We start from the raw sequence: 14,779 nt of genomic DNA on the forward strand, positions 1-14,779 counted from the left end.
CCAATGATTAATTGGATGTTTATGGAATTAAAATAGAGATTTGGGAGTTACTTGTCTGTTGGAAACGTTCAAAATTGGATAAAACCGAAGTTTGGAAAATGTTGTCAGCCGCTCAGGCTGCGGCCTGAAAAACATGGGTCGCAGCCCACAATGTTTCTGCCTCTTGGGCTGCGACCTGAAAAACTCAGGTCACGGCCCAAGACGTTTTTTCAACAACCAATTTTCCAAATTTGCCAAAACGTTCCAAATTCATTCCCACTTGATTTTGTAACTTCCATACACATTGTGGGAGTTAAAATCACATCTCTAACAGCCATATCTCTTATGGCTTTGAGAAATTCAAATCAAAATGTGTAATATCAAATCTACACATTATTGGGTAATATTTGGGAGTTACAAATTTGTAATAGTTTTTGTAACTCCAAAATATGTCACATTTGGGCACATACATGTGTCCAATTTTGTGACTCTCAATAATATGTTACAAGGTGTGACAAATCACATTATGTCACATTATTTAATCTAACATTATATTATTTAAAATAATATAACATTCCCCCACTTAGATTAAATAATCACCTTTTGTAACACTTATTTAATCAAACATTATATTAAAATATAATAATGCACGCATATGGGTCCACATTTTATTATAAGGGTATTTTGGTAATTTGGTTGTTGAGGGCATAATTGTGTATTTTCATGCATGTTGGTGAATTATAAATAATACCACATTATAATGTGGATTTGTTCGAGCATTCGGCATGAGACGATCTTTGAATGCAAGTTATCGGTCTGGTCATAACGGGGTTAGTTTCGGGGCTCGGGATGAGTCTCGGGGTGATTTGGTAATTAGAGCATTGCTGGGAATTAAAGGGTAATAGGATATGAATTATTAGCATTTGAGAATAACGGGAATTGGAGGGTGTTAATTATGATTAACAAAATAGGCGGGAAAGGTCGATTTTACCCTTGGGAGCCTTAAGAAGACTTTAAATGACCTAGGGGTATTTTAGCCTTTTCACCCTAAGGTTATATCTAGTCATTAGAAGGTTGTGGAAATTGTAGAAAATAGAGCATCTTCTTCTCCACAACCGATCATCATTTTCTCTTCATTTTCCTTTGAATTTTGAAGCTCCTTTTGAGGAACCAAGCTAGGGAATCAAGTCTTGATAAGCTAGGGTTGTGTTCCACCATAGAAGAGGGTGTAATTCTGAGCTTGAGGTAAGTTTTAACCATAGAATCTCTTGTTCTTCCTCTGTTTTCATTTGGTTTTCAGTTTGGTTTTTAAGTTAGAAAGTTGAGAATTCAATGGGGCTTTTGGCAAATGTTACTTGGGGTTATGATGCCTAGGACATGTGTAGATGGTATTTGGGTTCAATTGGGGGTTTGGATGGAGTTTGGAAGCTTGTTTTTCAGGTTGGAAATGGAGAAATCGAAGGAGGGAAAAACCAGGGCAATTCTGCCTAGTCCTAGGGCTACAGCGCTAGCCAGGGCAAAACTTCCCTGCGTGTAGCGCTGGGGCGCTAGGGGGCAGCGTTGTAGCGCTACCCTATTTTTCCTAAAGCATATTTTGGGCACTTTTTAGGGTTTTTGGCTCGGGGTTTCAATTCCTAAGGCTCGAGATCGAATCTACTCACCGTTTGGGTACAATTCGAGGTCCCGAGAGTGAGGTTTAGGTCAAGATCCTTTTATTGTTGATTTTCATTAATGGAGATTGTAATTGGTTATGAATAGGTGACCGCTAAGGGATTAAAGGATCGATCGTTCTCAAGGGTCGTTCAATTGTTATTTCTCGCTCGAACCAGAGGTAAGAAAACTACACCCCATATGTGACTTGCATGGTTATTATTGAGGCATGTTGAGTGTTTAAATGTGGACATTGATTGCATATCAAATGCTTAGCAAATCTTGCTCACTTGTGAATGGCACTGACTTATCAGTCAGAATCGGCAATGGTGTCGATATTAACTTTGAAGTTGTGACTTACTAGTCAAGTTCGGCAGTGGTACCGAGCACTGGTCGTATGGCATTGACTTATGAGTCAGGGACGGTTTTAGCGTGTTTAACGCAAGCCGAAAAGATTAGCTCTAATCGACATCTGCATTGAATGACTCGTCATGAGCATTAATGCCGGACCAACCTCAAGTTCGATGAAAACTAAAAGTGCTTGTCTAGTCTAAAGGCTAGTTATTTAGAACAAGAACCGGAAAGGCTAAGGTGACCTACACGTCACATGGCTAGGAGGGTATAGGACCTTAGGGATAGACTTATCAGTCATCTAACCGAGATAGACCTATCAGTCATCTGACCGATATGGAATTATCAGTCATATGACTGGGATTGACTTATCAGTCATCTGACTGGGATAGACTTATCTGTCATCTGACCGAGATAGACCTATCAGTCATCTGACCGAGATGGAATTATCAGTCATATGACCGGGATTGACTTATCAGTCATCTGACTGGGATAGACTTGTCAGTTATCTGACCGGGATAGACTTATCAGTCATCTGACCGAGATGGACTCATCAGTCATCTGACCGGGATGGACTCATCAGTCATCTGACCGGGATAGACTTATGAGTCATCTGACTGAGATAGACTTATCAATCATCTAATCGAGTCTAACCGAGGTAGACTTATCAGTCATCTGACCGAGATGGACTTATTAGTCATCTCAACGAGAAAGACTTATCAGTGTCTATTTAAATAATGACATATTAGTCATCTACCTCAGAGAGACTTATTAGTCATCTACTTCAGAGCGGGAGACTTATTAGTCATCTACTCAGAGCGCAGGACTTCACAAACATTTGTTTGTACCTGCTTGCATGCATGAGTAGGGCTATTACTCTTAGGCATGCCTATTGTGACTTAGTAACATGTTATTACTTGTTCATGAGCATATTGAGTTTTCTTGCTGGGCTTCGGCTCACGGGTTCTATGTGATGCTGGTAAAGGCAAAAGAAAGCTGGACCATCCTTGAGTTGGAGAGCTTAGTTGATGATGTGTACATATACGGTTGCTCGACCGCCACGACCGATGGTTTAAAGAGGAACTAGGGTTAAACTATATTTTGCCGCTTAGGTCGACTGGTTGTAAATATTTTGTTGTAATTAACCTTTAAATTATATTTTTGGGATCCCAATGTATATGGTAAACGTTTTAATGAAACGTTGTATCGTAACCAAAAAAAAATTAACCTTAAATTGCTAATCATACTTAGTTACACGATTATGGTCAAATGACTCGATTAGCGAGTTTAGCACTGTTTAAATGCACACCATAACGGTCCCTGGAGATTAGGGTGTTACACTACTCATAAGTCAATATTCAAATTGGAAGCTCTTCTATCCCACATTTTCTCTCTTACTTGGGATACAATAATCATAATTATCATTGACTATTTCTTTCTTTTCCTTATATTTTCCCTCTACCATCAGTTGTCAACAGATCAGCGGATGATCATCGAGGTTGCCTACTTTTATATAATGTAATGTTCCTCCTCCATAAAATGGTGCTTTAAGGATTTTCATTCTCCATGATGATATCAAACCAATGTGTCATTCTTGAGGATATTGAATTTGCAGAGTGGATGGGTTGCTTTAATTCGAAGCCACTTGCTTATGCATCCACAGTAAAAATGTTGGCTGCATGGAAGAGCAAACAGCTCTGCTCCTTCGACATACAAAGACAAACAAATGGAACACTCCTAAGAAAAAAAAATTCCAAGCGCAGGTAAGATTTCACGTGTACCACTTTTTCTTAGAGGTCATGGAAACATAGAAATTTGAGTAAACATATATTGCAAGTATATATTTTTATGACATACAAATTACTTATTTTATATTTTATAATATAAAAGTTATATAAGATCATCATAGAAGCATTATTTGATGCAGCATAGTGTGTGCTGGTGTGTTGCACACACGGACGGAGGCTGAAAAAGTATTGAGAAAATTTAGTTGAAATTTTAATGTTTTACTAGGGATTTTAATACTATTTTTAAAAAAATCACAAAATAAATTCAAAATTAAGGGAGCACAAATGCAAGCAAGAAACTCCATATAAACAAGATAGTTTGCTGTCCATTTTTGTTAGCTTACAAGCAGTCATAAAATTGATGTTAATAAACATTTAATAAGTTCAAATGTTATCTATCATCCCTATTAATTCAAACATCAATACTAGTAGTAGTCATAATGGTTTCAATACTTATGTGAATGAATAAAAAATGGGATCTTTGTGATTGTGACGATTTTAACTTAACAAGATTTAGCTTTTTTATTAAATTGACCTTGAAACCATATCAAAGTATATTATTTGCATGGAACATCCTTAAATATATTTATGTGCTCATTTGTATATTTAACAGAAGCAAATAAAAATAAATGGAAGGGATAAAGAAACTGTAATGTCCCGAATTTCCTAATAAGGGTTAGGACCTTGATTAGGAGGCTGCGAGGGCCATAATTGATTTACTATGTTATTTAGTGATCATTTCATATCCATGCTTATGTGAATTATATTATTATATGATGATAAATGCATGTATATGGGTGAATTTATAATTACAGGGGCATTTTGGTAATTTGGCCTGTTGAGGGCGTAATTGTGTATTTCCGTGCATGTGGGTGAGTTATGAATGGTACCACATTATATGTGGATTTGTTCGAGCCTTTCGACATGAGACGATCATAAAATGCAAGTGTTCGATCTAGTCATAACGGGTTTAAGTTCGGGGTGAGTTTAATGATTAGAGCATTACCGGGAATTAAAGGGTAATGAGATATGGATTATTGGTATGTGAGAATAGCGGGAATTGGAGAGTGTTAATTATGATTAACGAAATATGTGCGAAAGGACGGTTTTGCCCTTGGTGGATGTTAAGGTTTTATTTTAGACCTAAGGGCGTTTAGGTCTTTTCACCCTTAGAGATTGATATAAGCCATTAAGGCTGTAGAAGAGTAACAAAAACAGAGTCTCCTTTCTCCTTCTCTCCTGATAGGTTTTCTCCCTCATCTCTCTCTGGATTTTCAAGCTTTGTTTGAGGAATCAAGCCAAGGAACCAGGTTGGGATAAGCTAGGGTTATGCTCCACCATTGAAGAGGGTGTGTTGCTGAGATTGAGGTGAGTTTTTAGCCATTAGAACTCTTGCTTTTGCTCTATTTTCTTAGTTAAGTTCCAGCTGGTTTTTGGGTTGGAAAGTGGGGAATTTATTGGAGTTTGGGCTAGGGTTCTTGGGGTTGTGGTGCCTAGGACATGTGGAGGTGGTATTTAGGTTCATTTGGGACTTAATTTGATGTTTGGAAGCTTTTGGTTTGGGTTAGAAATGGTGGAATTGAAGGAAGAGATTTCTGGGCAGATGTTGGCTGAAGGTAGCGCTGCAGCGCCCAGTGTATGTAACGCCCTACTTCCTTAGAACCGTTACTAAGTGAGTTTTTAAGACGAAACAGTGTGCAATGAACTCGCTAACCGAGGTTTTGAACAAAAGTGTGACTAATTAAAAGTTAAGGCTGTAATCTTTGAAAATGCGTCGTTTCATTAAAACTTCTATCATTTAACATTTGGGATCCCAAAAATAAGGTTTGAAAACTAATTACATCTTGAAATAAGGTTACGGTTAAGAAATCATAAAATCATAGATTATTACAGCCATTTTCGAATAAACCCCCAACCAAAGCAGTCGGGCAGGCCAAACATGTACGCGTCGCTTCACGCTCTCCGTACTCATGGTTGGTTGACTCAGTCTTTGCCCTACCTACAACACGGAGCACCCGTGAGCCGAAGCCCAGCAAGAAAACTCATGCAGAACATAACATATGCAAATATATATGGTTAATCATATCAGATAATCCACAAATAAACAAGTCAACCATTAGACTAAGCAAACACGGCCATGCCGCCCCAGAGCCTTACCGAAGCCTGGCGTATCGGTTCTCACCGCGAGGATAACTCATGTATCCCTTGGGTCCCACCCTGAATATAGCATAACACATGTATCCACCGGGCCCCGCCCTGACTATAGCATCCCATGTGCTAGGTGTTACTTTCGACCCACGGCCGCCCCGGCTTACGCCGTACTCGGCCCTTGCCGCTCATTTCATCATAATCACATATATAGTACATTCGAAATAAACATTCACACACATCACGATTCATTTCAGGTTAAACATTTACACATAATACAATCCGTGGCCATGCCCTACAATCATCTCATCATGCAACATGCAATATAGGGCCATGCCCGACAATCACACTATGGGCCCACGCCCTATCCTACGGGTGTTACAGTTTTCTTACCCGTATCCCTTGCTTTCCGATGCACTACGGTCACGAGCACGATCCACTAGCACGAGCCTCCCCGAAATCCTAGTCACAACACACAAAAGACACTTTTAACAACCTTAAATGAGCTTCCAGGCCAAGTTCTAGTACTCGGAACGTTGAAATTCACCAAACATGGTAAAAGACTCAACCCCGAGCACCCTAGGTTAAATTCCCAAGCCTAAATTCTCAAAATCCCAAAATTCCTTAAGCGCCGCGGCATGGCCCAACCATGCCGCGGCATGGACCCCAAACAGAGCCACAAAATGCCCAGAAACAGGTAAGGGCCGCGGCCCTACAAGGACCATGCCGCGGCCCGCCCTCCATCCTCAGCACAACTTAGCCTTCAAGGGCCGCGGCCCTCCAAGAACCATGCCGCGGCCCGACCCTTCGAACCTAGAAAAACCCACCATTTTCAAGCTTAAAACCTCACCTTAAGCCATCCCAAAGCTCCCAAATCAAAACCAATTAATAATCACAACGTTAGGATGGTTTAAACAACACAATTCCACCAAAAATCCAACCTAACACTCACCAAGATCCCAATTCCAAATTTCTGAAATTTCAAACCTAAAACTCAAAACCAACCATGGAAATTCTCAATTTCAACCATCAAACTTTAATTTAAACCTTGCCTCAGATGTAGAATCATTTCCCAAAGGATCCCATGACCTATCTTCAAAGTTTCAAGCCTCAAACTCCACCTTGAATATCAAAATCCATAAACATTCACAACCCAACAAAATCTCAGAATTTAACTTGAGAAAAAGAATTAATTGCTTACCTTTACCCTGATTTGTTCTTGATTAACTCTTGAGCTAAACCTCCAAATCCCACCATCAATTTTCAGAAATTCAAGCTTGATTTCTCCTAAGATTTCTGTGGATTTCATGAAAGAAAGAGGAAGGAAAGAAGAAGAGGAGAGGGTGGAGGCTGGGTCGGTTTCTCTAAGTCTCCAAATGGTTTATTTGTTTTGTTTTTATAACTTAAGCTGGTTACCTCAAGGTTCGGGGTACCAAAATATCCCCGAGGCAAAAATGGTAAAATCCCCCAATATTCCCGCCTAGACATCCTAACCTCAAATATATCTCCAATTATTTATTTTCATAACCCAATATCAAAATACTCCTTGACTTGTCCAAAGTCAATCATAATGCCCCGTTGTGACTTTTCCCCACTATTCAGCTCTAGGATCGCCTCGTGCTGAAAGTTATAAATCACGGATATACCCACATACCACTGTGGCCTCAACTATCATCACATATTAATACAGTTATGCCCAACATGGCCAAAATTACAATTATGCCCTTCTAACACAATCCGGGCCTACATGCATACTAATATACATAGTCATGCATCTCAAATAATCAAATAGTCACATAACACGCTTTAAATCATAACCATGCATTTAACTCATAAAATCACACATAAATCCCAACATGCCCTCCTGGCACACTAATCAAGGCCCTTAAGCCTTATTAGCGATTTTGGGTCGTTACAACTATCCCCTCCTCATAAAAATTTCGTCATCGAAATTTATCCAACACATCAGTCAGTAAACCGCAACTCGGACCATAATTTCCAAGGCCCACCGCCTTTACTTTACTTTCCAATGACACTCTCACAAGAGTAGCAATCTTGCCCCTCAAGATTTTGTCTAACGGCCATACACTCGGTAGCCTCTCATTTACACCGCAACCCTGCTGAAGCCTCAGGGTCTGCCTAGATTACAATGACCAATTCATTGTCTTATTCCTGATTCCAGAGATACCCAAAAGTCATCACCTCTACCAGGTGGGATCAACTTGTAGGCCCCGCTGGCCTAACCCTTAGTACAAGTTCAGAATTTTATGTTGAATCAAGAGTCAGAACTCCCCCTTCTTTCTCTAAACACCTTACAGATCCTCGTCTGTTATTGTGCAGAGATGCAGCTCTTTCCTTCCGGAGCTTTGTTTCCTCGTAATTTAACAATTTACCAGCTCTTATGCTTTCAAATAGGCAGACACTCCTGCCTTAAGAGTTCCAACAACCTTTTCGACGCTCTCTCTGAACCCATGCCAAATCGTAGTATTCACTATCCTTCACCTCTTACCATGTCCTATGTCGGGTTACTTTAACAAGACGCCAACATTTGCCACCACGACCAACTCAACAGGGATTACACTTCCCTTAATACCTCAAGTATTCGCCTACTCAGCGCTTAATTCCTTAAGATATCCGATAAGCTTTCAGACTGCCACTTCACTTGCAATCAACTGATAATCCCAGATTCCCACTCTGTTCTTTTCGTTCTCCAAATCCATTCCAAAATTTAAAATACCATAGGGTCTCAATTCGATATCATCGATGCTCCATCCTGAAACCAGTTCACTTGACCCAACCACATTAACTCCATCAACTGAGTTAAAACTTTTCATGTCCAAACACTTTACTCAAGGTCTAAAGTGGTCTATTCCCATCATACACTACCACATCACTTAACCCCTCAGGGTCCAAAGGAAAACACTAGATTCCGTCACCCGCTCGACCCTCCCGGTACAACGTACCCTAGGAGGTGGAATGATATCCATTCAGAATTCTCATTCAAAAACCAAATCCAATTGGATCCTTCATCCATTCCTGGTATCCCAACTTGTACTACCTTAGCAGGGTCTTTCCCTGCTTCATCTCAAGCCAACACTTTGAATTCCATAGATCATTGACACTCACCAGCTAATCATACCTACTAGCGTTACGCCAAACTCAGTCGTCGCCTTGTCCACTCTATTACAGTCTATGGCGCTATCCCCTGACTGACACACGCCTCACAGCTAGGAGTTCCGTCTCCAATTATAACTCCCCTCGCTCAATCGAGGATTTCAAACACTGATCATCTGTCCGTTACTTTTCACCACCTCTGTGTCTTCAACGCTATCTTTCTTATTAATACCCGATACTCAAGCACCTTATGATATGCATAACCGTCAACTTAACGTTCTAAGTGTATCAACCAGGTTCATACTTTCGTCTCCCGCAAGGTTCGATCCAACCTCGCGCCAGATGCTACAGCGCTACCTGCAGAGGAGGCTAGGGCGGTTTGGTTCTGAGTATAGCGCTGGGGCGCTAGGAGGGTGGCGCTGTAGTGCCACCCTGTTTCTTCAAAACCCTGTTTTGGGTGTTTTTAAGGGTTTTTGGCTCGGGTTTTCAATCCTTAAGGCCCGGGATCGAATCTACTCACCGAGTGGGCATGTTTCGAGGTCCCGAGAGTGGGGTTTAGGTCAAGACCCTATCTTTGATAATTTTCATTAATCGGAGGTTATGTTTGGTTATGACTAGGTGACCGCTAAAGGATTAAGGATCAATCATTCTCAAGGGTCGTTCTTGTTCTAATTCTCTCTCGAACCGGAGGTAAGAAAACTGCACCCTGTGTATATGTGACATGCATGGTTATTCTTGATGCATGGTGGATGTTTAAATGTAATGCACGAGAAACATGTGATTAGGACATGCCTTGTATACTGAGTATGATATTGTTCAGAGCTTGAGCCTCTGTGTTTATGCATGATCCTAATTGTGCTAGTATTTGCTAAGTAAGCATGCTGAATGCTCTGTATTCGGATATTGGATATATGATATATGTTTGGTGGCATTGCTTACTTATTTATGGCACTGACTAGTCAGGGACACTGACCTAAGGGTCAGAAACGACATAAGCGTCCTGAACGCAGGGCCGAATGAAGATTAGATCTAATCGATATCAGCATTGAATGACTCATATGGGGTATTAATGCTGGATCGACCCTAAGGTCGATGAAATTTATAAGCGCTTGGCTAGTCTAGGACTAGTTACTCAGAGTCAGGGCCTAAGGCCTAGGTGACTACTTGTCACATGGCTAGGGAGCGATGTTCCAGGGTTATGACTCTATGGTCATGAGGAAGGTTATGTTGATGACTAGTCATCATGCACCTATCCTATCTAAGTTAGTGAAATGATCACTTATCTACTCGATAGGTTTATGCTGGTGACTATTTCACCAGATACCTGTCTTGTTCAAGCTAGTGAAAGGATCACTTATCTATAAGCTCCGATGACCCTATCGTCACATGGCTTTTGGGAACGGAACCCACCTTAGTGACTAGTACAACTGTCACTCCTCTATTGGGGCTAAAAGCTCTTAATGGCTATTATGGTCATTGGTTGATGTGTTATACTCAACATTACGTGGTTTTGCTTGCCTGCTGGAATAAGGCTATATTTGCTAGGCGTGTGCCTTATGATTTGATGACATGTTATTACTGTTCATGAGCATATTAAGTTTTCTTGCTGAGCTTCGGCTCACGGGTAAGGCAAAAGAAAGCTGGACCATCCTTGAGCTGGAGAGCTTAGGTGACGACGACGTGTACATATGCGGCTGCTCGACCGCCACGGCCGAGGGTTGAAATAGGAACTAGGGTTAAAACCTGTTTTTCCGCTTAGATCGGCCTGTTGTAAATATTTTCTTGTACTACACTCTGAAATTATATTTTTGGGATCCCAATGTATACAGTAAACATTCTAATGAAATGTTACATCTTAACCAAAATTTTTAATCCCTAAACCGCTAATCATACTTAGTTACACGATTTTGGCCAAATGACTCGATTAGCAAGTTTAGCACTGGTTACAAGGCACACTGTAACGGTCCCTGGAGTTTGGGCGTTACAGAAACAAAATATGATAATAATGGTACTCACAAAATCTTTTGGGTTGAGTTCAAGCTCATTGATGTGGTTATTAATTAGTACTTAAAAATGACATTTTACTAAGCTTAAAGCATAAATTAAATTAAGTTTTAATTAATATTTCCTTAAAATTATTTTGATATATTTCTTTAATGGAAAATATTAATTTTAATTTAATTTGTATAAAGTATGGTGCATTGTGACATTAATAAAGGCAAAAGAAAAGAAAAGGGAAAAGAGAAAAGAATTAAGTTAAAATGGCATTTTTAAGGAGTATTTAGTTGTTTTGCAGCTGGCCCAATTGAAGAAGAGGCCCAGTCGCTGAAGTCCACCACATGTCAGCCCAACTCCCAGCGCCAGGTGTCCGCGCCCCAGTTCGGCCCAAAGGCCCAACGCCTCCTCCAAAGCCAATTCAGCCCAGCACCCCAATGTGATCCTCAAGGCCCAATTCAGCCCAGCAACTCGCCTACGTGTCACCTCCTCATTGGCTAGAAATGGGTCAAAACCCACCTCTGCCACCAGCCACCTTCAACCCATATTTTGTGGGTATTGGGCCTTGCAAAATTGTCATTTTGAGCTTTAAAGCTCATCTTTTTTGGTGTCTTTGAAAAAGAACATATTGACCATGCCCTAAAATAACTAGGTTAATATTTATAATAAGATTTTATTTTTCAAAATCATATTTTATTATTAATATTTCAGATTTATTTTGTAAACCTCATTTTGTTGTTTAATTTCTTTTTGGTCTTTTTCTCCTTCTATAAATAGGGACTCTTTCTTCACACTTAGTATGTAAATTTTAGAGTAAAGAAACTATAACAAAATTTCTACTCACTTTCTTCTCATATTTTCTTCTTAGAATTTTGTGAGAATCATGAGCATAATGGTCTAATCTTCCTAGGAAGGTTAGGGAATATTCCATATGCTAGTGATGTTATTTCGCTACTTTGATTTACTATGCCTTAATGTAATATATTTTAGTTATTTATGTTATTTCATCTCTATCTTTATTTACTTATGCTAATAGTATATAGGATTAGTCATGCTCTTTCTATGTGCTTCTAATTAGTAAAAGTAATATTGATACAATTTTATGTCTAATCTTCTATTGCATTATTGCCCTTGGGTATTTTGTCATTTTTAGATTTTTCATAAGATTAACATTGTGCTTTTAAAGTAAAGAACTTTATAACTCAAATGGACTTTTGTTAGAAAAAAATATATGGACTTTAATGTTAGATTTTCCAAGTAAGTGTTGGGATGTGAACTATTTACTTGTGTATTTTTGTAAATCAAGTAACCAAGTAACTAAACAAGCATATGGATGATTCTTGTAACCTTTCCTTTTCACAAACTCTTGATTACATCTTACATTTATTTCACTTATCTCATTTTATCACTTTATCAAAAAGACAATACCAAAATCTCAAACCTCTTTTCATTCCCATCTTTTTATTTATTTATTGTTACTAATTTTTGTGTTATTTTCTACTAATCTTTTGAGTTTAGGTTACCTCCTTGTGGATCGACCGCCCGATTATACTACAACCACCGCTTAGTGGTTGTCACGATTTGGGCGTTAAACAAATTTTGGCGGCATTGCCGGGGAGGTAATTTTCAAAGGTTTAGTGAAATTTTTACAAAAATATTAGTAATTTTATTTGTGTTTTTGTTAGAATAAATATTGTGTTAATATAGTTTTTTTTTACTAATTTTTAATTAATTAGATTATTATTATAACAAAAATAAAAAGAAAAAAAACTAAAAAAAATATCATAAAAAAAAATTTATTTATATATATATATGCATTTGTTTTTTTCTTCTCTTCTTTTACTCTTTTCTTTTTTCGGTAACAAATATAAATATATATATATATTTACATATCTAAAAAAAAAGTTAAAAAAAAAAAAGCAAAATATATATATATATTTATTCTTATTTCTATTTCTTTCTTTTTTTTTCCATTTTCCTCTCTTTTTGTTTAAAAAAAGAAAGAAAAAAAACCACATATATATTTATATAATTATTATTTTTAGCTAATTCTTACTCCATTTTTCTTTCTTAATTTCTATTCTATTTTTTTAGTTTAATACATATTTGAAAAAAAATAGATTAAGCTTGCTATTTTATCTTCACTTTAATTTTCTTTTCTTTACGAGAATGAAACTCGAGGCAGATGCCTAAAATTTTATTTTTTTTGTGATTTTTTTTTTATTTTGTAACTTAGTTTATGTTTTTCTTTTCCTTTGTCTTAGTTTTCCTTAGAATTTAGGTTTTTCAAAAAAAAAAAAAACCTAAAATTGCATAAAATTATTCATAAAATTTCAATCATAAAATGCTTAGTGTTGGGAACAATTGTGTAATATTACAAATGGTAGAAACTGATATTATTCTGTCTAGAAAGATTGGTTGTTAAATAAGGTTTGTGATAGCGTTACCCTCCACACTTACCTGGGAACCTCGGGGAGTTCTGTCTAGGCAAGTGTGGGCAACCTTCCCAATTGGCCTAGGAACATTTCGAGCATCTACCTTTGCACTATTACATTGTTGAACTTATTACTATAAGAAAACCAAGCTTGTTCTGTCAAAATAAGCAATTTCGCTCTGCTTAAAGGTTGTTTGGTCGAAAAGGTTGACTTGTGATCCACCATACTTACTCAGTAACATTGGGGAGTTCTAGTAAGGCGTTGGAGATCACTCGAAAACCTCCAAATCTACCTGGGAACAAGTTTAACAAAAAATAATAAAAATAATAAAAAAAATAAATAAATCTAATTCTGATTTCCGAGGGTGGATGAATCATCACAAAACTTCCAGTGACACTTCTTCCAATTCATCTGCCACTCCTACCGAAACTCCTTCCACCAATCCTGCTTCTCCATAAACTTTCGCTGATAATAACCCATTCGCAATGGCTCGCAATGATGAAATCCAACCAAGAACTCTCAATGACTACCTCCGTCCTACTCGCACTTCCACGCCTTCATGCATTATCTTCCCTCCTAATATACCCGCATTAGACTTTAAACCTGGCATGATTTAACTCTTGCCCACATTTCATGGAATGGAAAATGAAATCCCATACGTGCATATCAGAGAATTCGAGGAGGTGGTAGCCACGTTCTATAACCGATCCGAAAATGCCGATGTTGTGCGACTGAAGTTCTTCCCCTTCTCCTTGAAGGACAAAGCCAAAAGCTGGTTATACTCTTTGAGACCTAGGTCTATTATAACATGGGAGGAGATGACCAAATCCTTCTTTCTGAAACACTTCCCTAGCCATAAGACCAACAGTCTAAAACGATAGATTTCCACATTCTCTCAAAAGGACAATGAAACCTTCTATTAAGTCTGGGAAAGATTCAAAGATCTGTTAAATCAGTGCCCGCACCATGGCTATGAGAACTGGCATTTGGTCAGTTACTTCTATGAAGGCCTCACAAGTCGTGAGCGCCAGTTTGTAGAAATGCTATGCAATGGCGAATTCCTCGAAAAAGAGCCAGATGATGCTCTTGAATATCTCGAAGAAACCGCGAAAAAATCTCACACCTGGACTGGTCCATGTGCTACTAACAGCACCAACCGACACAAACCATCAAGGATCTATCAACTTCGAGAAGAGGATAGTGTTAAGGCCCAACTCGAAGCTTTGAAAAAGCAGTTTGAGGTCTTAATGACGAAGAATAGCCAAAAATTGCACATGATCACTCAAGCGGAACCGCAGGAACGTTGCTTTGTTTGTGGAG

At 38.5% G+C, this 14,779-nt stretch overlaps 1 non-coding gene across 1 annotated transcript; it reads right to left on the minus strand.

Annotated features, from left to right (window-relative positions):
- Window positions 1-14,325: 14,325 nt before the first annotated feature.
- On the minus strand, window positions 14,326-14,432 carry LOC133827830 (small nucleolar RNA R71). The gene has a single exon (XR_009890481.1). It is a non-coding gene; the product is annotated as a small nucleolar RNA R71 (small nucleolar RNA).
- Window positions 14,433-14,779: the final 347 nt, after the last annotated feature.

This window comes from Humulus lupulus, chromosome 3 (genome assembly GCF_963169125.1).
Source record: "Humulus lupulus chromosome 3, drHumLupu1.1, whole genome shotgun sequence".
NCBI lineage: Eukaryota > Viridiplantae > Streptophyta > Magnoliopsida > Rosales > Cannabaceae > Humulus > Humulus lupulus.